This window comes from Eulemur rufifrons, chromosome 3, assembly GCF_041146395.1.
Source record: "Eulemur rufifrons isolate Redbay chromosome 3, OSU_ERuf_1, whole genome shotgun sequence".
Lineage (NCBI taxonomy): Eukaryota > Metazoa > Chordata > Mammalia > Primates > Lemuridae > Eulemur > Eulemur rufifrons.
The window spans coordinates 14,465,924-14,492,959 of NC_090985.1; positions in this window are offsets into that span (position 1 = coordinate 14,465,924).

The window sequence follows — 27,036 nt, forward strand, 5'->3', positions numbered from 1 at the left end:
CAGGCTGTGGAGAGCCTTTCTGCCCTTTTCTCTCTGCAAGTACTAGAATAAATTTTGAAGCCAAACAACAACAACAAAGATATCAGATCTAATATCCCACCCAATTTCTGAGTTAAGCCAGTGACAGGTATGTTTCGAAGCAAGACTATTTAGACACATTGATTTTTGTTGTCACTTTCTTCTTATTTCATATGTCACATCAAGGATTGGAAATTAGATGAATGTAAGAAGGGTCCGCTGATCATTGTTCCTCAGGAGGAATTTTCAAAGTCAGCTAGCTGTGCTTGATAAAAGTGGCCGTGCATAGAGCTCCACTCTGCCTACAGGGAAGTTTAGGCAAACTTAACCACTTCACTCATATTACTAGGATTCTTGGTTGTCAAGGAGGCATCTATTTAACTGAAGTCTGGTAAATCTCAAAAATAAAGTATTAGGGAGGGGAAAAAAAAAGCTGAAATCATCTTTTTCTCTCTCACTTCAAAGTCCTTTTAAATGAACATGCAACTCCAATTCTGGTAAACAAATTTTATGAAGTAAGTCATGCAGGTAATGCTTTCTTCAATTGTATGCTTCCAGGATAACATGTTGACATCCAATCTTTGTGTTTTGAAGAGTTTGTAATAATAAATAGAAATCAATGCTGGAGACTGAAGGGTGCATCAATTATATTTCTTTTTATCTCAGAGATTCTTTCCATGTTGTGTCTATTTGTCCTTGTGAATTTTTTTTTCACATTGTAAAGTGTACTGTAGCTTAATTGGCAACATAGATAGTAAGTGATGATTGAGCCTAAATTATATTTGACAGAAATAAAAATGGCTTTATTTTATGTGAATACAAAATGTTATCATGGTCCTTGAGTTTGAATAGGGAGATGTGTGTTCATGTGTGTGTGTGTGTGTGTGTGTGTGTATCATATTTAAAAAGGAATTTCTGAATAGGTATGAAAAATAAAAAAAAATAATAAGTTAAGAAAAACACTATATAGCTACTTGGTCCAGAAATAAAAAGTGATCAAGGTAGTTGAAAAATATTAAGTGCAGTGGATAAGTAACAGAACCTTTCAAAGTAAAAAATATTTAGGAAAAAAAGTGGTTTATTTCCATCAGCTACAAAAAAGGAGAGATCTGAAACAGACTAGGGAAGTCTCAGGAGGAAGTGGTTGGGGAAGTTAGAGGGTGGGTGTCCTGCTTAGTTCGGAAACAGACTGGGACTCGGGGTTCCTGGGCAGCCCCTACAGTTTGAATGGCCATAGTCACAATTAGGAAACACTGCAGGGATGTTTGGGGAGGAGGGAAGGATCGTGGATGCTATCCTCAGTGTAACGGGGAGATTTCCTTTTCAGAGCATTTACGATTCCTTCCTTGCCCGTAGTTGATCTGGAGCCTCTAGGAAATTTTATTTGAGCCCACAGGGAGAGAGTGCTTGCTATGCTGTAATTTCCTATAATTTGAGATGTGGCATCTGTAGGCCTCCCATGCAGTATCACCAAAAAAAGAAAAAAAAAAGAAATCTACCAGGGGTTATCTTATAAACTTGGCTAAATACCCAGTTATTTTTAGCTCAAATTCCCCCTTAACAATGTATTTTCCTTTAAAATATGTCCAAGTAATTGTGTGGACATTTCTGGACTGTGGCGTATTGGGCTATGTTAATTGTTTATTCACATGATATTTTTAGCCTAAATGAAATATTTCTCCTAGTCACGTTATTTGAAATATTGAATTAAATTAATTAAAGGAGTAGAATGTTAATGTATTAATATAAATGAGCATTTATGAAAACTAGGATTGAGGTCAAAATGCTAAATCAGAGAACAAATTTAAAAAAGAAGTTACAAAGAATATTCTGTAGTAGAAAATCATGTAATTTGTAAAGTTCCCAACCTGGGTGATCCTGCAGTCCTACTTTCTCCCCCATTCTACCTCCTCCTCCTTTTTTACAGAGGAGGAAGCTAAGACCCAGAAAGCTGGAATAAGGTCCCAGGTTCTCATGGCTAGTTCGTACCAAAGCAGTAGGCAGGACCCAGCTCCTGAATTCTCCCACATAGGCATGCTGGGGACAGCTCCTGTGGCTGCACAATTATAGTGGCTACAGGGAACAAAGAGAGCTTGCCACCCAGTCTCAGTTTTTACATCTCGAAATTGGAGACATGGCATTATATTCTATTTCTACACATTGAAAACAACGTTTTAGAATTTTAACTGAACACTGAACTCATGGGCAAAAAAGAAGAGAAGAATAGATATGGGACTATTTATGACAAATGTCCATTCTTTCACCCATCAGTAGAGAATCCAAGGGGGGAATGCAGGCTGGCCATGGCAATGACCATCCTAGAGCATACCTTTGCAAAGTTACGGGGTAATTATGGCCTGCCAGCTCACCTACAAACACATACACACACACACACACACACACACACAAACATGCCGATTCTTGCTCAGAGAAACCTTTCTGACATATAACTATTTTGAATTTTATGAAACAGAACTGGAATTTGGGACATAAGGGCCAATCTCTCCTGAGAAGGAAATTAGAGTCAATTTTTCCCATCCCAACTCCTGAATTTTAGGGACCTGAAACCCTCCTGAATTTTCAGGACATTTCAATCTGTTCAGAGAATTGGGCAGTATGTGTAATGTGTGTATGCATGTGTGTGTATGTGGATGTTTGTACATATGCTTGTATGTGTGCGTGTGTGTGATATGGTTTGGATATTTGACCCCTCCAAATCTCATGTTGAAATTTGATCCCCATTAGCTGGCATGGTGGCGCATGCCTGTAGTCCCAGCTACTTGGGAGGCTGAGGCAGAAGGATCACTTGAGCCCAGGAGTTGGAGGTTGCTGTGAGCAAGGCTCATACCACGGCACTCTAGCCTGGGCAACAGAGTGAGACTCTGTCTCAAAAAAAAAAAAAAAAGAAAAGAAAAGAAAGAAATTTGATCCCCAGTGTTGAATGTGGGGCCTGGTGGGAGATGTTTTGGTCGTGAGGGTGGATCCCCATGAATGGCTTGGTGCCCTTCCTTCGATAATAAAGGAGTTCTTGCTTTATTAGTTCATGCGTGAGCAGGTTGCTTAAGAGAGGCTGGCACCACCTCCTCCCTTTCTTGCTCCTTCTCTCACCCTGTGACACGCCTGGTCCTCCTTCACCTTCCACCTTGATTGGAAGCTTCCTGAAGCCCTCACCAGAGCAGATGCTGGTGCCATGATTCTGGTACAGTCTTTTCTTTATAAATTACCCCAACTCAGGTATTCCTTTATAGCAATGCAAAACAGACAAACACAGCGTGAATGTGTTTACATGTGTTTATATGTATGTGTGTATGCAAATGTGCATGTGAGTATGTGTGCGTGTGTGTTGGGGAGGAGAGTGGTTAGAATGGCCACTGGAGACTTGAGAAAGCAGCTAGCAAGAGGAAGGGATACAATAAGCGGTATAGGATACTTTCACACAACTTTTTAAAATACTTTGTAAATTGAGTTTGGATTGGTCTTAGAGAGGCATCGTGGTCAAAATACCTGGGAACTAAGTACTCAGTTTAGGTTGTGTATAGTTTCAAGGTAATTGGAAGACAGAAACGTCTGTGCATGTCTGGGCTCCTTTGGCAGGACTAGGATCGTCCTATGGTTCAAGAAACAAAAGGTTTTCACTAAAATGTTATCAAGCTGCAGCCAAAGTTATTCACTGATTTTATTTATGGTGCTTCTCCAGAGCTCTGCTCGGTGATGGTGATGATGAAGACAATAGCATTTCTACAGTGCTTGCTATATTCTACTACTGTTGCTATTTCATAAATGAGGATATAGAATTCATCGATAAGAGGCATTGGCTAAGTTGCTCAAAGACAATGAATGGGTAAGTGGTGGCAGTGGGATTTAAACTTCGGGAGGCTGGTCCAGAGACAAATACTTAATTACTACATAGTACTTTCTCTTGCCAGGGAAACAGAGATAAATTTTATCCTCTAGGATTAGCAAAGATAACTATGCATTTAGTAAATTGCCAGGAAAACACTGTTTTTGAATCGGCATAACCTCAATTCAAATAGATAACGTTGCCAGAAGTGTTCCCTGACATCCTCTTCCCTTCATGTGTCCCATGCCCATCACATGTTATTCACATTTGCATATAATCTCCCCCTACCCCACCCTCTGGTGTCAAGTTAGTGTAGGAAACAGTTTGTGTTTCTTGCATTAGTATGTTTCTTGATACTATAAGAGATCTATAGCACATCACATTCCTCTATTTATTGAGGCTGCTAGGAAACTTGGAACTAAGTTTTGTGCCCATTAGCTATATTTTTTTTTCTCAGACAGCTCTTGATAAATTATGATGTTTGTTTTGGGGATTGAATGTTTTGTGGGTAGTTTTTTCTACCTCCAGTTTTCTGTGGAAGGAAATGATAGGGTTGAAGAAATATTTAAATAAATAAATCCCGAAGCATTCATAAAAGTCATCCAAGAAGTGAGTTGGAAAACTGTATTTTTAGGCCACGTATTTCTAAGGATAGCTAGCTCCATTAATCTATAAAATATAAATATCATATTATATTTTCTAATTATAAAAATAACAAAAATCCACACTAGAAAACCTCACCACACACAGACATCCCCACTAACATGGATATTTTTCTATGAATCTACAGCTAATAAATATCTATAACTACATATTTGGGATTATACAATGGTGCTGTTTTGTAACTTGTTTTTTCCCATATCACAATGTTGAGTACTCCCCACATCATTATGCATTCTCCTATTTGTTTTCAAAGAACCTCACACAGGGATTCACTTCACTGCTGGCCTCCCGTAAGAGTTTACATCATGCATTTAAATGTTTATTTAATGTAGTACCATAATCCACGCAGTCTTGCAGAAATTCCCCTGTGTCATTAAATTCATAGACTATTATTGAGGAGATTATTTTTCTTCCCCAGCAAATCTGAGAATATCTTGAATATGGAACATGCATTCTTATAACAAAATTATATCAATAATTTCAAGCTCAGTCTACAAAACTCCTTGTCTTTTCCTGAAGTTACTGCCACTCCTTTGGCCACGGAGCATATGAGACAAGAGTTGTGCTTTTTTCTCAGCTTTCATGAGACTCCAGAAAAACCTGACTCTCAGAAACGAGGAGAAACCATTTAGATGAACTGCAGTCTAACCCCACCACTGCTGGTTCTGAAGGCTCATGTTCCAAGGTCCTCACCTCTCAATCTTCAGGGACCAACTGCTACGGGCAGAGTAATAATGGTCACCTTCCCAGTCTCTGCTCCCACCCAAATCATACAAGCATCTCAGTGGCCCACTCTCACTTACCTGGGCCAGGAGGATTTCTATTTGCTTTACTGTTAGTTCCCTGTAGGACTTTGATCTCCTTCTACTGCTCATCCCATTCTTCCTAGAAAATACTTCCCCTTCCCATTGAGTCTCTCAGCCTGTACTGATGTCCAGTGCCACTCCTCTCTGGATTCCATTTTTCACTCTCCTTACCTTTTCATCATACTTCTTTAGCAAGCGTGTTTGTCGGGAAGACAGGTTGAAAGACTTTGTCCAAGGCTGGCCTGGTGAAGACAAATCAGAGTTGAAGTCAGTACATTACTGAAAGTTCCACTGAGAAAAACTGAGAAATACAATAAAACTAAAACAAGATGATTGGTGCACATTTCCGGAACACAGCTATTACCTCATACGGTTTACGTCTGCCTCTGACAGCCAACGATATTCCAACAATTTTAAAGTAGATGTTATGGCATTTTTTGAGAGCATTGTTCAGAATTGGAAGTGTGTGAAGAATCCATATTTAACTTAGAAAGGAATCTTCATATGAGGATGAAGGATATAGCTTCATAAAAACTTAAAGAAATTTTGAATTTATACAATGATTGCCTTTCAAAGAAATACAAATGATCCTATTAAGTGTATTTAACACTTAGTTCACAGCTTGGGTCTCTAAGAAACTTTCCTATTTTATCTCATTTCTTCCTTAGTCTCTGTAATCTGTCAGCATCTAAAGGTAGTTTGGATGCCTTGTGCTCATGCACGTGGTCCTGTTTTCACAGACCTTTCCAATTAAATGCTTTGTTCTTGAAGAGCAGTACTGTGTTTCATCTCCTGTAATAACAAGTCTACTGGAATGCACCCACAGCGGCACCTGCAAGCTGAAGGCACAGGGCACCACAGAATTTTGCTCCTTAGACATTATCTAATTTAGGCTAATAAACATTTTTTAGGGCTGGAATTCAATTTTCAGATGGAATCTAGTATTGGACCACAACATAAATTCTGATAAAAGAAAGTCTTTGAAGGATTTTTCAAGTCATGCCTACTCAGCGTTCATCTTGACCTTATTCTGATAATAAAACTGCATGGTTCTGCAAATGACAGTTTGAGAACAACTGATCTTATGTAGCCTCCTAATTTTTCTTGGGAAACTGAGGGTCAGAGAGATTAAGCAGCATATCTAGGCTGAAAGAGCAAGTATTAAACAAAGCTGGACCTAAAAGTCAAGTCTCCTGAAACTTCCTATTATGAATTTCCTTTTAACAGGGACAAAAAGGAAACTCAACAGGACAAATGGAAAACATTGCCCCAGGATGCAATGTTAAGAAGAGTTTATTTTTCCAAGTTCCATGTAGACATAGAAATGTTTAGTACAAAGGTTTTATTCATGGGTCCACATTTCTTCATTTCTCTATTTTCTCCATCTTCTCTGCGCCTATCAACGAATCTTATCAGTGGTCTTTGAGATCCGTAAGCAGACAGTTGGATACCAGTTGGATACTAAGTACTATTACTGTTCGTTTAGGACTCTGCTATTAGTATCATTTTGATGATGCTTGATAAGGATATAGATCAAATTGATTAGATTTTTTTAAACAATATCCTAAAAATGAGAATGAATTCAAATCTCTAAATGCTGCCAGCAGAGGCTGTAGGGCTTCTCCTCTGAATCTCATGGCAGAGACAGTCGAACATGAGAAGAGCAGCCCCATACTCTAAGATGTTGAGGGGAGTGTCAACACTCGGAAATTTAATAAGGTTGATGAACAGAAGCATGGTAGAGTTCAATGTTATTTCCATTTGGGAAAAACTCTGGCTAACTTAAAGAAGATTTCTGCAGTTGCTCATGGTACTCTACGTCTTTTGCAGTAGTGGACGATTAATAAGTAGCCAGTAGTAGAATGAGTGGCAGACTGTCTTCTGTCCCTGGCTGCCTGAGATTGCTGCAGGAGGTAGAGATTGGTAAACTATTTTTTGATCATTCTATTCAAAGCTAGTTGTAATTTTCTCAGGTTTTGTGTGGGCAGGATAAAACATGTCAGACAGAGACCCACAATTGAAATATTGAATCACCGAAATATTGCACATGGGCTACTTATGGGGCAAGCAGTTTTAGAATGCAGGGGAAAATTGGTGAATGGGGCAAGCATGGTGGGGGCAGCTGCCTGGCTATAGTTTGGGGTTCTCTTCAGTTGAAGCAGAGGGGAGATTTAGCAACTGTTTATTGTGGCAGAAAATCATCTCTGATAGTTTGCAGGATAGAGGATTGGAGTCAAGCAGATACAGCCAATCTCAAACAAGAAATTCTGACCTGTGTCATGTGGAGCTGTGCTTGCCTGATGAACCTGTTATAACTCCATCCAGCTTCACTCCGAGGTAAACATTTTTCAAATCAAGAAAACAAAAGTAAAATTTAGAGCTTAGTCCTAGCAAGTTTGAAGCCAGTCCAACTACATAGACCTGTAAGAATTGTATTTTCTTACAATTTTCCTTAAAAATTGCTATAGATAACTTGGTTTCTTCCTGTCTCATTTTTATCCCCCAAGACAAACTGAAAGTAACTCCCGTCAGTGCAAAGGCATCATACTCAGCCTGGTGCGAACCCTGGGACCCTGTGGTGCTCGATATAGAACTCTGGACATGACCTTCAGTGGCACTGACCTCACACGGACCTGGGCTAAGATCCTCTCTTTTGCCTTTTACAGCTGTGTGAACTTAAGCATATTAGCGTGTTTTTTTTTTTTTTCTCTAGTTTCTTTATTAGAAAACAGGGATAATTGTATTAGTTTCCTGGAGCTTGAATGGGGATTGCAAGACACTGAGTAAGATAAATATATGTCAAACTCTCAGTAATGGAAGCCATAATTATGATATTGTATGTCTCCCAGATTATTTCTTTTGTGATGGCTTTCTGGCTAGAGTCCCCATTGCTAACTTTCCTCAACTTGTCATGTTTGGAATCACTTTAGACAACGATTTTGGGATTTTTTTATTTCCCCAAGGAACTCGGTGGAGAATAACCTAGACCTGCAGTCCCCAACCTCCAGGCTGTGGACTGGTACCCATCTGTGGCCTGTTAGGAATCAGGCCACACAGCAGGAGGTGAGCGGCCAGGGGATGGGGGGAGCAAGCAAAGCTTCACCTGTATTTACAGCCACGTCCCCATCACTCACATCACCGCCTGAGCTCCGCCTCCTGTCAGATCAGCAGCGGCATTAGATTCTCATAGGAGTCAGAGCCCTACTGTAAACTGCACATTGGTTGTGCACTCCTTGTGAATAAGAATCTAATGCCTGATGATCTGGGGTGGAGCTGAGGAGGTGATGCTAGTGCTGGAGAGTGCTGCTAATACAGATTAATATTAGCAGAGAGCTTAACAATGTAATAATGACAGAAATAAAGTGCACAATAAATGTAATGTGCTTGAATCATCCTGCAACCATTCCCTCCCCACTCCCATCCACAAAACCAGGTCCACAAAACCAGTCTCTGGTGCCAAAATGGTTGGGGCCCACTGACCTAGACTACCTGGATGATGTACAAGTTCTTGTCTCATATCTGTTCTAATGATTACCAGATTCTGTGCAAGGGATCATCTTGAAAACCACAGAGCCAGAGCGTGCTGTCAGCTTACCTAACAGCTGAGAGCCTAAGGGCATTCTGTAGCTTATGGAGATTTTAGACATCACTAACCTGTAAAATGAGAAAGTTCCAAGGTCCAATTCTTGAGCTAAAATCCTCAAGAAAGTATAATAATAAGCATCTATTAATGTGTTAAATTGTCTATGTGGAATCAACTTTTCTCATCTGTAAGTAATTTCTAAAGATGACTAAATAGACTACCTTTTATCTTCAGGTAGTCTAAATTTTTTGAACACTGTAAACATGTATTTTTTTTTCCTTTGCAATCCCATATCCAGTCTATTAGCAAGCCCTTCTTGTCAAGACTTCCTTCAAAATATATCCTACAAAATCTACTCACTTCTCCCGAGCATCACAGGTGATGTTCTCCTGGACTAGCAGAGTTGCCTTTCCCCTGGGCTTCAAATTTTTACCCTTGCCTGTCCACAATCTAACTCTACTCGAAATGGAGATTAGATTTCATCACTCCCAGACATAAAGACTTTGCATGATTTCTCATTGCTTCTCATGAGGTCTAAACCCCTTACTATGTCTACAGGGCTTTATATTATCTTTCTTTCTGCACATTTTCATCTCTAATTCCTCTCCCTTGACCATTTTCTCTGGCCATACTGCACCCTTTGCTTTTTCTATAATGTCACGCTCTGTTTGGCTTCAGAACTTTGTCTTATGACTCCCTCTGTTACAAGGGCATGCTCATTGTCATCTTAAATGTCACACTCCAGGGACTTGTTTTTGAACTACTCCACCAAAATAAGCACCCCATCACTCTGTTTTGGGTTCTTTATATGACTTATCACATTTGAAATTATACTAAAATAATTTTAAAAATGAAAAACATCATTAATCATTAAAAACCTAAATTGGGAACCACAACCTGTAAGTTCAGACTATTTTATATGTAATTTTTTATGAAATCATCAGACTATAGAAAATTTCTAGCCAACACAAACTACTTAAAAGAATAAACTGGAGAAGCAACAATAATTATTTTATGAAGCTAGTACAAAGTAAATTTGTGAAACAGAATATAAGAAAATTAAAAGCCAATTTCATAGATGAACATAAAAGCAAAAATCCTAAGTACATACTAGAAAATGGAAATCAGCTGTGCATGTGTTTACACACATACACACATCTATTGTCTATCTATATCATCTACCTTTTTACATGTCCAATTTTAGGAGTTTAACTATATTATTGGAGTATAAGAATACTTTTATATAATAAAAAGACACAGAAATAAAGGATGAAATAGATAAATTTGAGTATAATAAAATAAAAAAAATACTTCTTTTCAACAAAAGTGCTTTTTACAAAGTAAAGAAGCACAATCCACAGTTCAGGAAAGCACATATAATCATTAGTATCAAGAATTTATAAAGAACACCTACAGCTCAATAAGAAAAAAAACAGCTGCCAAAGAAACGCTTGAGCAAAACACATATGCATATAATTCCCATAACATAACATATAAATGACCAATAACTATCCGAATAGATGTTTAAGCTTACTAACAAAGGGAAAATGCAAAATTTCAAAGTCTGATAATAACAGGAGTTATTGAGAATGTGGGAAAGTAAACTCCACTTTAATCTTCATCATTAAACTAGTACATAAACATAAACATTCACTGGAAATGACTTTCCAGTGAATGTGTAAATTAGTACTACCACTTTCAAGAGCAATATGACAATATCTAGTGAAACTGAAGATGTCCATATACTTTGATTCAATATTTCTAACTTTACTAGAAACTGTAGCATTTATGTGCAAGGAGATGAATGTAAAAATGTTACAAAGAAATTTTGAGAAGTACCTAAATGTTCATCAAAGACCATTAGGTAAATACGAGGTCTATCTGGAAAGTAACCAACCATTTTAACATAATGAGAACAGTTTGCATGACATTGATGTAACCTGGCAGTCAAGGCGAGGGGACTGGAATGCACATGTGTGACGACTTCACTGTCGTAGTCAGTGGAGCACTAGACGCCGTTGAGTGAGCATGTGCACTGTGTGGCTGTCACATTCAAAATGACTGTGAGCAGAGCAAAGAATCTGTATCAAATTTCACATTAAGTTTGAACATTGCTCCACAGAAACTATTCGGATGATTCAGAAGGTTTTCAGGGCCAATAAAATGAGTGCAGCACAAATAAAAGTGTGGCACAGATGCTTCAAGATGGTCGAGAATCTGTTGAATGTTATCCATGTTCTGGAAGGCGTGAAACAAGCAGAACACCTGAGAACGGGGAAGATGTATCAGTTAGGTTATGAGACACTGGGAGAACTGTATGAGGTCCCAAGGTGTCTGCTTTGAAGAGGACTGAGGCATCATTGTCCTGTGTACAGTGTTTCCTGTTTCTTGTATCTTTTTCAATAAATGTCTCTATTTTTCATATTACATAGCTGTATATTTTCTGGACAGACCTTGATATACATACACACACACACAGAGAGAGAGAGAGAGAGAGAGAGAGAGAGGAGAAGAGGAGGAGGAGGAGAAGGGAGAGAGAGAGAGAGAGCGCGCTATGATTTGAATATTTGTCCCCTCCAAACTCATGTTGAAATTTAATCCCCAATGTGGCAGTATTGAGAGCTAGGGCCTTTAAGAGGTGATTAGGTCTTGAGGGCTCTGCCCTCATAAATGGATTAACCATTCATAGATTAATGACTTAATGGGTTAATGGATTAATGGGTTATCAGGGCAGTGAGACTGGTGGCTTTATTAATACAGGAAGAGAGACGTAAGCTAGCACACTCAGCCCCCTAACCACGTGATACCCTGCACCACTTTGGGACTGTGCAGAGAGTCTTCACTAGCAAGAAGGCCCTCACCAGCTGCAACCCCTGCGCCTTGGACTTGCCAGCCTCTAGAACTATAAGAAATATAGTTCTTTATATTTTGTTTCTTTATAAATTACCCAGTTTCAGGTAGTTTGTCATAGGCAACAGAAAATGGACTAAGACATATATGAAGGACATACTTTTTCTGTTGAATGAGCATGGATTCATGATCTCAAAATTATAAAATTTACATAAAACTTTTAACCATGGCCAATTGAAAATCTGAAAACCTCTTCTAGATCTTCCCCAACCTAAATACCCTAGGAACAGAGGACTTGCTGATTGGGTATTGGCACCATCTCTGTCCCAGTGTCCTCCATACCTTCAACCAGGTGTGGCCAGCTGATGACTTCAAGTGCCAACATTCACTGTGCTCCTTGGAAAGTAGTTGAGGAAAAGGCTCACCCCAGTTCTCTGTCACTGAAACTTGGAAGATATACTATTTGTATTCAAAACCCACCAAATGGAAGCAACTTCTCAAATTCTCACTTCTACCCCTTGCTGTCTCCTCACAGGAGCATAGAAATAGTCTGTCAGGCTGAGGTGCAGAGGAGAAAGCATCATGCCATAACCCCATATTCATATTTTTCCTCATCCATCTGCCTGACCCTGAAAATACTCGTACACCACAAAACTTCTCCCTTCCCCTTCAATAAACAACAGAAAGTACCTTAGACTCTTAGAGGAAAAGGATACACTTTACTGAAGTAGCCACATTATATTAATAGTTTCAGCCCAATCAGGGCACCCAATTCATGTATAGAATTCATCTTTCCTAAAATGAGATTGCTACCAGTGAAGCCAAAAGATTGGTAGGATTTCCTGACTCGTGCCCTGGGTCTCCATTTACTTGGCATTGCAGTCTCGACAACGTGGTGGATATTTTACCGTAAAAACCAGAACCAATGTGGAAGAAAACAAACAATAGAAAAGTATAACATTTTTTAAGGAGGGAGCATGGCCAAGACAGTATCACACAATCATCATATAACATCACACAGACCCTTGGCCAGGATCAATCCATCAATTATTTTGCTCTCTAGTTGCTCAGACAACATCCACCAAAATCTCTCCTGGCACTCCCCCTCCCAGCATCCACAGCCTACAGAAACTGAAATGGCTCCTTCCTTTAGAGGATGAGGGGAACAATAGAGAAAATTGTAAAGAAGCATGACAGTGTAGAATCATGTGCTATTTTTCCTTAAATTTTTATTGAGATTTCACTGCAGAGAATCTTAGCTTATATGGACGGTAAGGATAATTCACAAATGTAATTTCACTACCCAGAAAATATCTTCAATAAACATACTACCATATTTCATTCATGAGACTATTGGAGGAAATGCAAATACACATTGCTACAGGGACATGTAAAATCTTAGGAGCTGGGTGTCGCTCATCTTTCATTCTGTTCCACCATTGTATAGCTTTATGATCTGTCTCTAATACAAATTTTCTTTTCCCCAGGAAAATACTTTAGTACCTTAAACTTTCCAAAACCCATTTGATGTCCAGACATTCTTTTTCAATCATCAAATAACGAGTCTCTGGGGGAAAGACTTTTCCTACTGATGTACCCAATAGGTTGTTCTTGACTGTCTGGTTTCTATACCAGCAGCGCTCTTGATCTCACCTGCACTTTAAAAGACTTCTCAAAGTCACATCTAATTAACACTGGCTCTATATATAAAAAGGCTTTGTTATGACTTCTTGTAGTCAATGCAGTTTATATTTTCAGATCTTTCCAATCTATTAAATACATTGTAAAAAGTGAGGAAGCTTAATATCTAAAATAAGTATATTACTTAACCCCCCAAGTGTCCCTTTGCCTTGTTTCTTTTGGCATTTTTCACCACTCACTTGGAGTTCATGCTTTTTGTAACCATCTTGCCTCCATCAAAAATCAAATACTTTTACAATGTGAATGTTCAGCATAGGGAAGCATATTTTTAAGTCCATCAGATGCAATTTTAAGGAACCAGATTGTATCAGTTGTTTCAAATCTTTCTCAGCATTCCTATTGAAAAGTTGTATTGATGTACCTGAAAACGTCATCACAGTTTTTAAGAAAACTTTATAGATGTTTGAATTTGAATAATACTCTGAGCAAAAGTAAAGCTTGGGGAAATAAAATGAGGGAAAACACCATTTAAAAGCTTCTTATGAGGAACTCGTTATCCAATAGATCACATGAATAAACCTGGATTCCTTAAGTATCTTACCAACTATTCCTCGTTAACCAAATCTGCAAACTTGTCATTCACGGGGCTGCCCTAGTTATCTTCCTAAAACCTAGGTCAGTTGACATTCCTGCCCTCCATCATAGTCTTTGGGGCTGGCAGCCTGCAGAATAACATGGAAATGCCTTAAAATGCCATTCAAGACCTCAGTGATCTAGTCTCAAACTGTTCTGGCCTCCCTTGTGATCAAATTGACCACATTTCATCAATATCAGCACTTATATTCTTTATCCTCACTGGTTAGAGTGCACAGTCATACCCCTCTGCCTTTCCCCATGGTGTTTCTCAAATTCCCTTGTGCGAGTGCCACTGATTTATGGAGGCTTTTGTCTGCTGTGGTGAGAATCAGTTTCTCCTTATTCTGCTTCTGTTGCAAGATGCTTGACCTCTTTTGATACAGATTTTATTTCACCTTCTGCTTTAGTACTGATTTGCGGTTTCCTCACAGCAAAGTAAATGTTCTGAGAAAAATTAGTTTCTTATTCGGCCTCGTATTCTCCCAATACCTGGGACAGTGTCATTCAGATAGTAGGTCCTCAATGCGTGCCAGTTGCATGATTCAGAAATGAGAGCCCTTAATGTTCTTTAGCTCTATTGGAACCAACAAAAATCATTCTGGAGTGATATTTTCTATTTTCATGTTTAAGTTTTTTCTTCATATTTGAAGAATTCTGAACAATGAACTATCCAGTTATCAGTAAAGCTATGTAAATAACATGGGGTTTATAAAAACTGGGGAGAAATTTAGTGACTGGAGCACACAGATGGGTCTATCAGAAGAAAATGAGTATTTAATAAATGCATTAAATTCATAGTTTAATTGTTGTCTATAGATGGACAGATATGAGAACCTGAGAATATCCTTCAATTTTTAAGAAACTGAAGGGCTAGCTGGTTATCCTTAGGCTATCTTCAAAAAGACCAATTCTCATAGTTTATCATTCCTTTTATAAAACCAAATTCTAACATTACCACTAAGGTTTACAAATGATTTTTTTACAATGCTACGACCTCCTCACCACCAGCAGAAACCAGTGATCCCATCTTATCCCATTAAACAATCCATCCATCTGTTGGAGATTCATTTCTGATCGGCAGAGAAAGATGCTGTCATCTGTCAGTAAAACCTGAGATCACTGAGCCCCTGCAGAGTTTATGAATAAAGAAAGACACAATGCTCTCCATGACTTGGAGAGGACATGATGACTGCTGATTCAACATTGACTTTCAGTATAATTTGTCAGCTTCCTCCCCAAAGAAAGCAATGTATTCATAATTAGGTCAACCTTCGCCTTTCATCTCGGCATGCCTAATCATTGTCATCAGGTAGATTTATTTTGTTTTCTCTTTAACAGGTAGACATTTAGTTGGATAGAAGACATTGACGAGAAGGTGAGAAAATTAATTGCTAGATGCTAAAAGTGTTTCTAAGTGTATCTACCAAGGTGTGAAATCTGGGTCATAAGCCAGGCAAAAGTCCAACTTTTAAGAGATAGTGCAAATGCTATCAAAGTGATGGTGCCATTTGATAATCTTACAAGCAGGGTGTAAGAGTTACCATTTCCTGGTATCCTTGACAAAATTTGGTACTTTCAGACTTTTAAACTTATGCCAATAAGGTGTGTAAGGTGCTTTTAAATTATGATTTAATTTGCATTTCCTGATTACTAATGAAGTTGAGTATGAAATGTCTGTTCATGTCCATATATATACTTAATCCCATTTCATATTTTCTGTTTCTTTGGGTAGAATTACTGGTAATTTCTTCAGATCAATCTTCCAGGTCAGTAATTCTCTCCTCTATTGTGTCTTAACTAATACATAAATTAGTCATTGATTTTTCTCATTTCAATTATTATATTTGTCACTTCTGCAAATTACATTTCCTTCTTTCTTATTTGCTTAGTCATGTTTTGATAGTTATTTGCTTCAAATTTATGGACTTTTTTCCATTTTTAAAATGTATTAGCTGTTCTCGTTTTACATCTCTAATAATTTCAATAATTGAAATTGTTACAGATCTAATTTTGTTCATTGTTTTTTCTGATGTCTCTCACTTTTGGTGCCTTACTTTCTTTTGTATATTTTGATTTTTTTTCTTTTTTTTGAGTCCAAGTCTTGTTGAACCCACTATGTGAGGTTAATGACACCTGCTTTGAGGAGCATTCCTCCTAGGGGGATTTATGTTTGTTTCTGACAGGCATGAAAGAGCACTAGACATCTGGTCCATTTTAAATTATGGTTCTGTTTTCACTTTTTAAGGTCATAAAAAATTATAAATTCAGGCCCCAATCTCATATAAAGGGAGGCCATTGGTCATCTTGTTGATGTTGCTGTTTTCTTTTATCTTCCAACTGCAGACAAGGCACTTTGCTTTGCTGACTGTGTTACATGATTGTTTTTCCATAGTTTAATCTTTCTCTGAGGGTGAGACTTACCTGAGGTTCCACTTTTATGCAGATCTCTCAGTCAATAAACTCAGGGTATTGTCTGTAGTCACCCACTGCCAATGATACTGTAGCATCTTTGTATATCCTTAGTGTAGCAAACTGCTTTATTACCAGCTTTTCTCCCTGGCCTTTCTTACTTGTGACTTTAGATTTTCCTTACTTTCTTTCAGATAAATGCAATCATTGAAAAATTATTTAAAATATTTTATTAAGCATTTAATAGAATTTTTAAAAGTGGTGATGCTTTGGTATTAGTTTCTCTTCTGATTCCACTCCATTCTGAAAATGGAAGTATGATTTTTTTTTCCACCAAAGGTAATGGGCTAATACAAAATCTGAATTCTTTTCTTTGTTCTTTTTTTTCCCCCCAGGAAGAAATTTTTTTAAAGAGTTTAGGTCAGAAGAAGGACCCATTTTTGTAAGCTACTAAAATTACAAGAATTAGATGGCACAATAAAATGTAGTTCCTTAAGTCAACTGGAAAAGTTTGAAATTTTAGTAGTTATCATCAAAAGAGAAAATTACTTGAAGTCTGTGTAGAAACCTAGAGCCCAGTATAATGTAGATTGATCTATAAAGTAAAGAGAATGTTTACTTTCGGAGATAAAAGTAAAGACAGAGCCAGTAGAAGTCATATCCAGCTTAGAGAGTGAAAGAGGAGTGGTAGAAAGGAAAAAAATAAACTTTGTGACACCCAGACTTGGACATGATGATGTACTACTGCACAGTTGCATGTGTGTACTTGGTCAAATCATTAAACCTCTCTAAAATATAATGTCATTATCAGTGTAATGGTGAGAATAACGTGTCAGTTATAAGCATGAAAAAAGCCTCATCTATATAAAATGGCTTGTAGGATGACTGGCACAAAATAGGCCTCTAACAATTAGTATTTACTGCAGTATTGTCACTAGTATAAAAACTTCACCAGTGTTCTGCCTATGAGAGATTAGAGATAAATAGCAGAATTGAACTTGGGTTATTCACATATTGTATCTTTTTTATAATTACTATTAACTAATATTTTGTTTGCACCATATTATTAGTTAAGCCACTCTCAACAAATATTTTTGAATTAAGGTAGAAGTCACATAATATAAAATTCACTATTTTAAGGTGTATAATTCAATGGCTTTTAGTACATTCATGAATGTTTTGCTACCATCACCACTACATAATTCTGGAACATTTGATTCACCCCAAAGACAAACACTGTGCTTATTAGCTGTCATTTCCTTGTCATTTTTCATTTCCCTCTCCCCTGATCCTCTGACAATCACTAATCCACTTTCTGTCTCTATGCATTTGCCTATTCTGGACATTTCTTATAAAACCATACAAATAGAATCATGATGTGTGGCCTTTTGTGTCTTATCTCTTTCACTTAACATAATGTTTTTAAGATTCATTCATGTTGTACCATATATCAGTACTTAATTTCTTTTTATAGCTGAATAATATTCCATTGTATGGATATACCACTTTTGTTTATCTATACATCCTGTTGATGGACATTTGGGTTGTTCTAGCTTTTTGGCTCTTATTAGTAATTCTTTAGTGTACAAGATTTTGAGTGAATATTGTTTTAAATTCTTTTTGTTATATACTTTGGAGTGGAATTTCTGGGTTATATAGTAATTCCATGTTTAACTTTTTGAGGAATTGTCAAAATATTTTCCACAGCAACTGTACCATTTTACATCCCTATTTGATAGGAATATAAAAGAAACAAAGGTTCTAATTTCTCCACATTTTTGCCATCACTTGTTATTTTTCTTTTAAATTATACCCATCTTAGTGGACAAAGTAGAATCTCACTGTGGTTTTGATTTGCATTTTCCTAATGACTAATAATGTTGAGCATCTTTTCATGTTATTAGCTCTGTGCATATCTTCTTTGGAGAAATGTCTTTTCAAGTTTTCTGTTCATTTTTTAATAGTATTGGTTATCTGTTTGTTTTTGAGTTGTAAGAGTTCTTTATATATCCAGTATAATAAGCCATTATAAGATATAGGATTTGCACACATTTTCTCTCATTGCGTGGGTTGTCTTAGTGTCTTTTGATATGCAAATTTTTTTAATTTTGCTGAACTCCAACTTATTTTTATTCTTTGGTTTCTTGTGCTTTAGAGGTCGTAACAACAACAGCAATAAAATGGCCAAATCCAAGGTTAGGAAGAATATACCTATATTTTCTCCTAAGAGTTTTATGGCTTTAGCTCTTACATTAGGGACTTTCAACCATTTTGAGTTAATTTTTGTATATGATGTGAGGAAAGGGACCAATTTTATTCTTTTGCATGTGGATATCTTGTTGTCTAAGTACCATTTCTTAAAAAGTCCAGTCTTTCTACATTGAATATGATTGGCATCCTTGTTGAAAATAAATTGACTATAGATTTATATGTTTATTTTTAGACTCTCAATTCTATTCCAGTGCTCAATGTCTATCCTTAGGCCAGTACCACACTATTTTGATTACTGTGGCTTTGTAGTAATTTTTGAAACTGAAAATTATGAGTTTTCCAATTTCATTTTTTTTCCAGATTGGTTTAGCTATTTTAGGGTTCCTTGAAATCCTATATGAAGTTTAGAATTAGCTTGTCAATTTCTGCAAAAAAAGAGAAAAAGGTGTTTTTTTAATGGATGGAGACTGCATTGAATCTGTGTTGACACTTTAATAGTATATCTTCCAATGGATGAACATGGGATGGTTTTCCTTTATTTAAGTCTTGTTTAATTTTTTTCAAAATATTGTGGCTTTTCAGTGTACAAGTCTTCCTAGCTATTTACTTTTGTAAATGGTACTGTTCCTTAAATTCTTTTTCAGTTTGTTCATTGCTGGTAAGTGGAAACACAGCTGATTTTTGTGTGTTGATCTTGTACCTGGAAACTTTGTTAAATACATTTATTAGCTCTAGTAACTTTCTTGTGTATTATTTGGAATTTTCTCTAAGATCATGTTATCTGCAAATAAAGATAGTTTTACTTCCTTTTCAATTTACATGTCTTTTATTTCTTTTTGTCACATAATTTTCAGGCTACAACTTCCAGTGCAATGTTAAATAGAAATGGTGAAAGCAGACATCTTTCCCTTGTTCCTGATCTTAGGTCGAAATGTTTCATTCTTTCACCATTAATTATGATAAAAGCTTTCAGATTTTTGTAGATGCCCTTTATCAGGTTGATGAAGTTCCCTTTTATTTCTAATTGTTGAATTGTTCTTTTTTATCATCAAACTGGTTTTAAAATGCTTTTTCTGCATCAATTGAATTGGTCATGTGGGTTATTTTCTTCATCCTATTAATGTAGCATATTACACTGATTTTTGCATATTAAGCTACTTTTGCATTCCTGATATAAATTGTACTTGGTCATGGTGTAGAATCCTTTTAATCTGCTGTTAGACTAATTTTGCTCATATTTTGTTGAAGATTTTTGTTTCTATATTCGTAAGGGATATTGCCATGTAGCTTCTTTACTCATATCTTTATGGGTCTCTGTCAGTATATAACTGGTCTCATAGAATGAGTTATAAAGTATTCTTTCCTGCTCTATTTTTTAGATAGAGATTGAGAGTAAACACTAGACAGAAGAAGGCATCTATAGGACTTATTCCTATTTAGAAACACTCCATCCCTACTGCCTCTCTCTTCAACTTAAAAGTAAACATCAAGTATATAATTTTTATGTGGCAACCAAGTATCCAATGTAAATATCTTAGTAAAGGAAAAAGTAATTATATATCTGCCATACTTTGAATGACTTGTGAGTTTACCTGTTTGAGTACACTTGAGAATTTTCTACCAAAGAAATTGCAATATGTTTTAATAATTTTTTCCCTAGAAAGCCATTATAATCATATGTGCTTATCCATCACTAAGTCAATATCAACTGTAGAAAAAACACCAAATTTTTAGGATTCAGGCTTTTCTTTTTCTTTAAAGTATATTTAAGGGATAAATTATTCATTGAAAATGGATACTTGGGGAGCTAAGTGCTAATTAGGAGACTTTTTGCAAATTGTTCTTCAATTAGTTGATTAGCATTATTAGAAGTATGTTTGAGTGATATAAATTTAATGGTTTAGTTTCATTTATGTGGTTAAAATAATAAATGCATCAAGTCAAATAACAAAAAGAATTTTTCATTCAACAGTGGACATTATTTCACTCATGGAGGGTCACTGAGTATTTTAACCTATTTGTTTCTTTGATTATTCATCCCTTGGAAGCCAGAGTAGTCCCCTCTCTTCCAGATGAGATTCTTTCGCCCTTGCATGAAAGTATTTTAAGAAAATCTGTTGCCTAAGCTATTTACCATAAAAGCAGATCATTCTTCTTAGCCATCCACTCTGAGCTTTCCTAAACCTGTCTTCGCTCCCCGAATTTAACTAACATTATATTTCAGAATCCTCCTGGAGATAATCACAAAAAGTCAAATCTTAAGAACAATACTTTCACATTTAAAAAATGACTTTACTAATTCATGCTGACCAAAATCTGGGAAATGTGTGTAAGAATAAATCTGAGCTGAGTTGTAAAATGAGGAACAATCATTATTTTTGATTTGGCTGATTTAATTGATCTGGTTTCAATATGCTGGCTGGATTCTCTCGAAGTGATTTTAATTGTTAGCTTGGATGGATGCCTAAAATATGAACACTGGAATTCAAGGTGGCCTGCACTTACAATAAAGAAAACAGTTGAAATGCCAGAAAATTCTTGGTGTAATACACAGAGAAAGCCACAAAGACTCTGGGGTTAGGAGGTGGGAGTTCATTCACCATGTGTTACTGCAGACCGTTTCCTAACTATACCCCCTGAGAAACACCAGAAGACACTCTTTACCAAGACTTTGAGAAAAACATTTGTAATGAGAGCACCGACATCTGTGAAACATGCTTCATGGTAATTTGTTTAGGCTTCAAGATGCTTATGAAAGATTATACTTGAAATAGTTTACTGGTTTCTATGGGTAGGAGGATCACAGAGGAGCAGGAGCAAAGTAACAGTCATCTCTTGGTGGCCATGGGGGATTGGGTCAATGTCCCCCCCTGTAGATACCCCAATCTGAGGATGCTCAAGTTCCTTACGTAATATGGCATAGTATTTGCATATAACCTACGTACGTCCTCCTGTATACTTCAAATCATCTCTACATTACTTAAAATACCTAATACAATGTAAATACTACATAAATAGTTGTTACACTATATTTTTTATTTGTATTTTTTTTTTCTGAATATTTTCCATCTGTGGTTGGTTGAATCTGAGGATGAGAAACCTGCAGAGACAGAGGGCTGACTGTAGTTCTATTTAAGCTCCAGAGTCAAAAGGCCAGCATGGTAATCAGACCTTTAGTGTTTGTTGACCTTGGTTAATGACCATGAGATCCCCTGGAACAAAGCAGATTCAGAGTTGCTACAGGTTCCCTAAGTGATATGTATCATTGGTTGTACACAAGGGCTGTCCGGAAAGTATCCACCGACACAAGCCATTCTCCTTATATTACCAATGGCTCGATACTTTTCAGACAGCCCTTATATGTTAGGGTGGGAGGAGGTTCATGTCTATTGAATTTAGGCCAGACCTGAGAAATCATAATATATATCTATTATCCTAAACCTAATCCCAACACCTGAGTAAGTTCTTAGACCCAGTGTTCCTGGAGTGAAATTGAGGGAGATAGCATGGTGATTGGACCCTGTAGTAATATCAAATTATATATCGTGACACTTTCTCCAAATCTATTTCAAAGGGATATGACACAATTTATCACTGGGAAAAGGGGAACATCTACATTGTTTGTAGATTAGTGGATACTAATTCCATGCTACACTATTGTTCCCAAACCCAGAATACCACTGTAGTCCATTGTTTAGAGTGGTGGCTCATGGTGTCAGATAATAAATAGTTGACTCAATGGATCCCAAAGTCATTCTGTTTACATTTCCTAATTATGTAGCATATATTTATTTGAAATTTAAAATTTTATACTTGAAACACACATACACACACACACACACATACACACATGCACATGGGTACTAGAAAAATCCCTACTAGTTTTTGTGACCCACAAGGTAAAAGTTATTATGGTGCCATTATGTCCCCTGGAACTTCTCATCCTTAATGAATTAGTAAATTAAAAGCAATATTCCATTCCGAGGGGAATCGTTTCCTCCAGAGAGAGATTAGTGCTACCAACACAGACTTGAGGAAAGCAGGCGTGGCAATTCCTATTATATGAATCCACTTATCTTTCGAGTTGTGGAAGTGCAGAAAATGAAGGACCTTGCAGAACGAGAGTGATTTATCTTACAAAGAAATAGATTCGACTTGAACTGTGATTGCTGTTCCAGATGTGGTTTCTCTGCCAGAGAAATTCTGCACACTCACTGGCACCTGGAATGCATCTGTGGATTTGGGAATGCTGTTCCTCTCTCTCCCAATAAATAAAAATATCGGCAGAACTTTGACTGAACAAAGAGGGGTAGCAGCGGACCTTCCCTGTCTTGCCTCGTGGCTTCAAAAGTGTCCAGATTAGTTTCTAGGGCCCTTCACTGTCTCATAATCCCAAAGGACACCTTGATACTCTGCTACATGGATAATATCATATTGATAGCACCTGAGAGAAAGAATTAATAGGCGTCTTATATGCCTTGGCAGGACACATGCAGGGTATAGATTTGGAGGTAAATCCCACAAAAGTACAAAGACTTATCACCTCAGTGAATTTTCTGGTGATCTATTGATTTGGAAATTTTTAAGATATTCCCTTAAAGTGAAGGCTGATGAAGATTTTGTCATCTCACATCAAGGAGCAAAATGCTTGGTGGGACTTTTTGTATTTTGTAGTAGAATATATCACAAGTGAATATTCTACTCTCTCTCACTCTCGTGAGTTTCCAAATATAAGTGGAGCCCACCACAAATAAGTGTTCCCTAGTGATCTAGAATTCAGGACAAATAGCTATGGCCCGTGGCCTTTATAAGCCAGCAGATTCGATGGTGCTGAACATATTTGTAGTCATTGAGAATGAAGTTCTAGTTTTTGGATCAAAGCCACATTCTTTAAACAGCCACCAAAATAAAATAAAACATAAAAACTAGGTCACTTCTAAGAAATATTTCTTGCTTTGCTATTCATTTTCCATGATGATTAAGTTTCGGATCATGAGAAACATGTGATCATGCCACTTGCATCAAACTTGATATTATGAAGGCATTTTATATGATTTAACCATTTGTTAAAGTGAGCATGACAGCTACCCTCCATCACAAAATAGAAGTGGTTCAAACAGGACCTAGACCAGGCACGTCCTAAGGGCACAACACAAGTAAGTAGCATCCTGGATTTCTTACTCCTACTTTACTCCTGAAAAATTGTATGTATCAATTATCTGTGAGCAAGTTTTTCTGTGTGATTCTGCATGATATCCTGGCACCAGCAGAGCTGGTCCTCAAAGACGGTAGAGAAGAATTTAAATTATGTATCTTGTTCTCCTTCATGGCAAAGTGAGTCAAAGGAAGAGGTGGCTTAAAATCAGGACATATGGTATGTATACAAGTTCATGGGCAATGGCCAATGGTTTGTCCATGTGATCAGGAGATTGGAGAAACAAGTTTGGAAAATCAAAACAAAGGGATTTAGGGAGGAGGCGTATGCCTTTCAGAAAAATCACTGTTTGGGGTTATTTTAGAATGCTTACCTGAGATCACAGGCACAGCAGAGGAGGCTCCTAATAATGAATTAGTTTTGGTTTTCTGGAAGTATCCTTCCCAAAGTATCCTTCCCTTATGCTAGTTACATAAATGTTTCAAGTGGCCATGAAACAAGTTTAGATGCTCAAGATGGGCTTAAAAACACTGACTTTTCCTTCACCAAGTCTATTCAAGATACTCCCGCTAATGGATGTCCAATTTACCACCCAGCCAGAGGCACTAATATCCAGATATAATTTACATCTGGAATGACCAACCAGATATCTGGTAGCAGGAAAATAACATTGAAATCCTTCCAAGATAGAGGTTGGAACACTTTCCACACTGGAATAGATGCTTAATATGGATTTGTGGTCCTTGCCCATCTAGGATCTGCAAGTAGTACTAGTAGGGCACTTCCTTACTGCTCTAACGTTGCTACAGATTTCTACATGACACTGCTTCTAATGAAAACAGTTAAGAGAAAAACAGGCAGGCCAAATACTGCTATATTTTGATTCATTATCCTTAACATATTTGCCATAACTCAGAAATATCTGTCATCATACAATGTTGAAAATTGCCTATTAAAATTTTGCTTGCAGTTATAGCACTACTTTTAACTTTTTTGCATCTTATTCCCATAAGTTGGGCTCTGCTGGTTTAGAGGTCCACAAAGAAAAATGTTTCCACTAAGACACAATGTTTCCACTAAGTGGAAAGAAAAATGTTTCCACTAAGACACAACAACAATGTTTCCATTGAATTGGAAGCTCATATTGCCACCTGGCCATTTTCAGCTTCTTATGACTCTAGGAAAAGAGGAAATGATAGGGATTTTGGTGTTGGCTGGTGACATTGATCATAACTGTGAAGGAGAAATAGGGTTATTACTTTATAATGGGGCAGGGGGATTAGAGGTGGAACCCATGGAGTCTCTTAGAGCACCTTCTCATCCTACCACTTATGCTAGTAAAAGTCAATGGCGGAAAAAATCATAAATGGGAAAGACTGCCAAAGACTTGGAATCAACCACAATAAAGGTCGGGGTAACTCATTAGGTTAAACGACAACACCTACTTGGTCAGCTGAGATGTTGATTGAAAGCAGAGTACGCAGAATGGGCCATAAAGGAGAGAAGTCATAAATACCAATTATGCTTTCATATGCTGCTGTAGAAAGGATGGTAGTAAGCTCTGGACTTTCTATTTTTTTGGTGTGATGAATACATTTTTATACTTAATTTCCAACTTCTATTCTTTTTCTTTTGTTCTGTATTTATGGTTTGCTACTTGATACTTGTTCACAAAAGCAGAATTTCAATTTGGGATCCTGACTGCATAGGAAGAATAGACATCATCCAGTTATTCTGGGCTTTGAGCTGGGTGAAATCACTTGTGAGATGTGGAGTTGCCTCCCTTTGGGGATAGTATGTTTGCTGTTGTATGGTAGTATGATGTCTTGTGTATCCATTTCTTTTTTTCCTTTCTGGAAGTATAAATATAGGAAGAGCTACTTAAAAACACACTTCAAAGATATTGCAGGTTCAATTCCAGACCCCCAAAATAAAGAAGACAAATATTACTACAAATCAAGTTACTGGATGTTTTTGGTTTCTCAGTGCATACAAAATTTATGTTTATACTGGGTTGTAGTCTATTAACTGTGCAATAGCATTATTTCTAAAAAATGTACATACCTTAATTTAAAAATACTATATTGGTAAAAATACTGATGATCATCTTGAGCCTTCAGCGAGTCCTAAATTTTTGCTGGTGGAGGGTCTTGACTCAATATTGACAGTTGCTGACGGATCAGAGTGGTGGTTGCTGAGGATTGGGGTGGCTATGGCAATTTCTTAAAATAAGACAACAATGAACTTTGCCCCGTTGATTGACTATTTCTTTTGCCAAAGATTTCTTTGTAGTATGTGATGCAGTTTGACGGGAATTTACCCACTGGAGAACTTCATTCAAAATCGGAGTCAATGTTCTCAAAACCTGCCATGCTTTATCAACTAAGTTTATACAATATTCTAAATCTTTTGTTGTCATCTCAATAACATTTATAGCATCTTCACCAGGAGTAGATTCCATCTTAAGAAACCAATTTCTTTGTTCATCCATAAGAAGCAATTCCTTACGTATTAAAGTTTCATCATGAGATTGCAGAAATTCAGTCTCATCTTCAGGCTCCACTTCTAACTCTAGGTCTCTTGCTATTTCCACCACATCTGCAGTGACTTCCTCCACTGAAGTCTTAAAGCCCTTCCTCCACTGAAGTCTTAAAGCCCTCAAAGTCATCCGTGAGGGTTCAAATGAACTTTTTCCAAACTCCTGTGAGTATGGATACTTTCACCTTCCCCTGTAAATCACAAATGTTCTTAACGACATTAGTGATGTCGTTAAGAACATTTGTCGAAGAAAGATTTTCAATTTACTTCATGCAGATCCATCTGAGGAATCAATTTCTATGGGAGTTACGGCTTTATGAAAAGTATTTGTTAAATATTAAGACTTGAAAGTTGAAATTACTCCTTGATCCACGGGTTACAGAATAGATGTTGCATCAGGAGGCATGAAAACAGCATTAATATCCTTGCACGTCTCCATCAGAGCTCTTGGGTGACTAGGTGCATTGTCAATGAGCAGTAATATTTTGAAAGAAATCGTCTTTGTTTTTTTTTTTTTTTCCTGAGCAGTAGGCCTCAAGAGTGGGCTTAAAATATTTAGTAAACCATGCTGCAAAGAGATGTATTGTTACCCACCTTTGTTGTTTTATTGATAGAGCACAGGTAGAGTAGATTTAGCATCATTCTTAAGGACATTGGGATTTCCAGAATGGTAAATGCACACTGG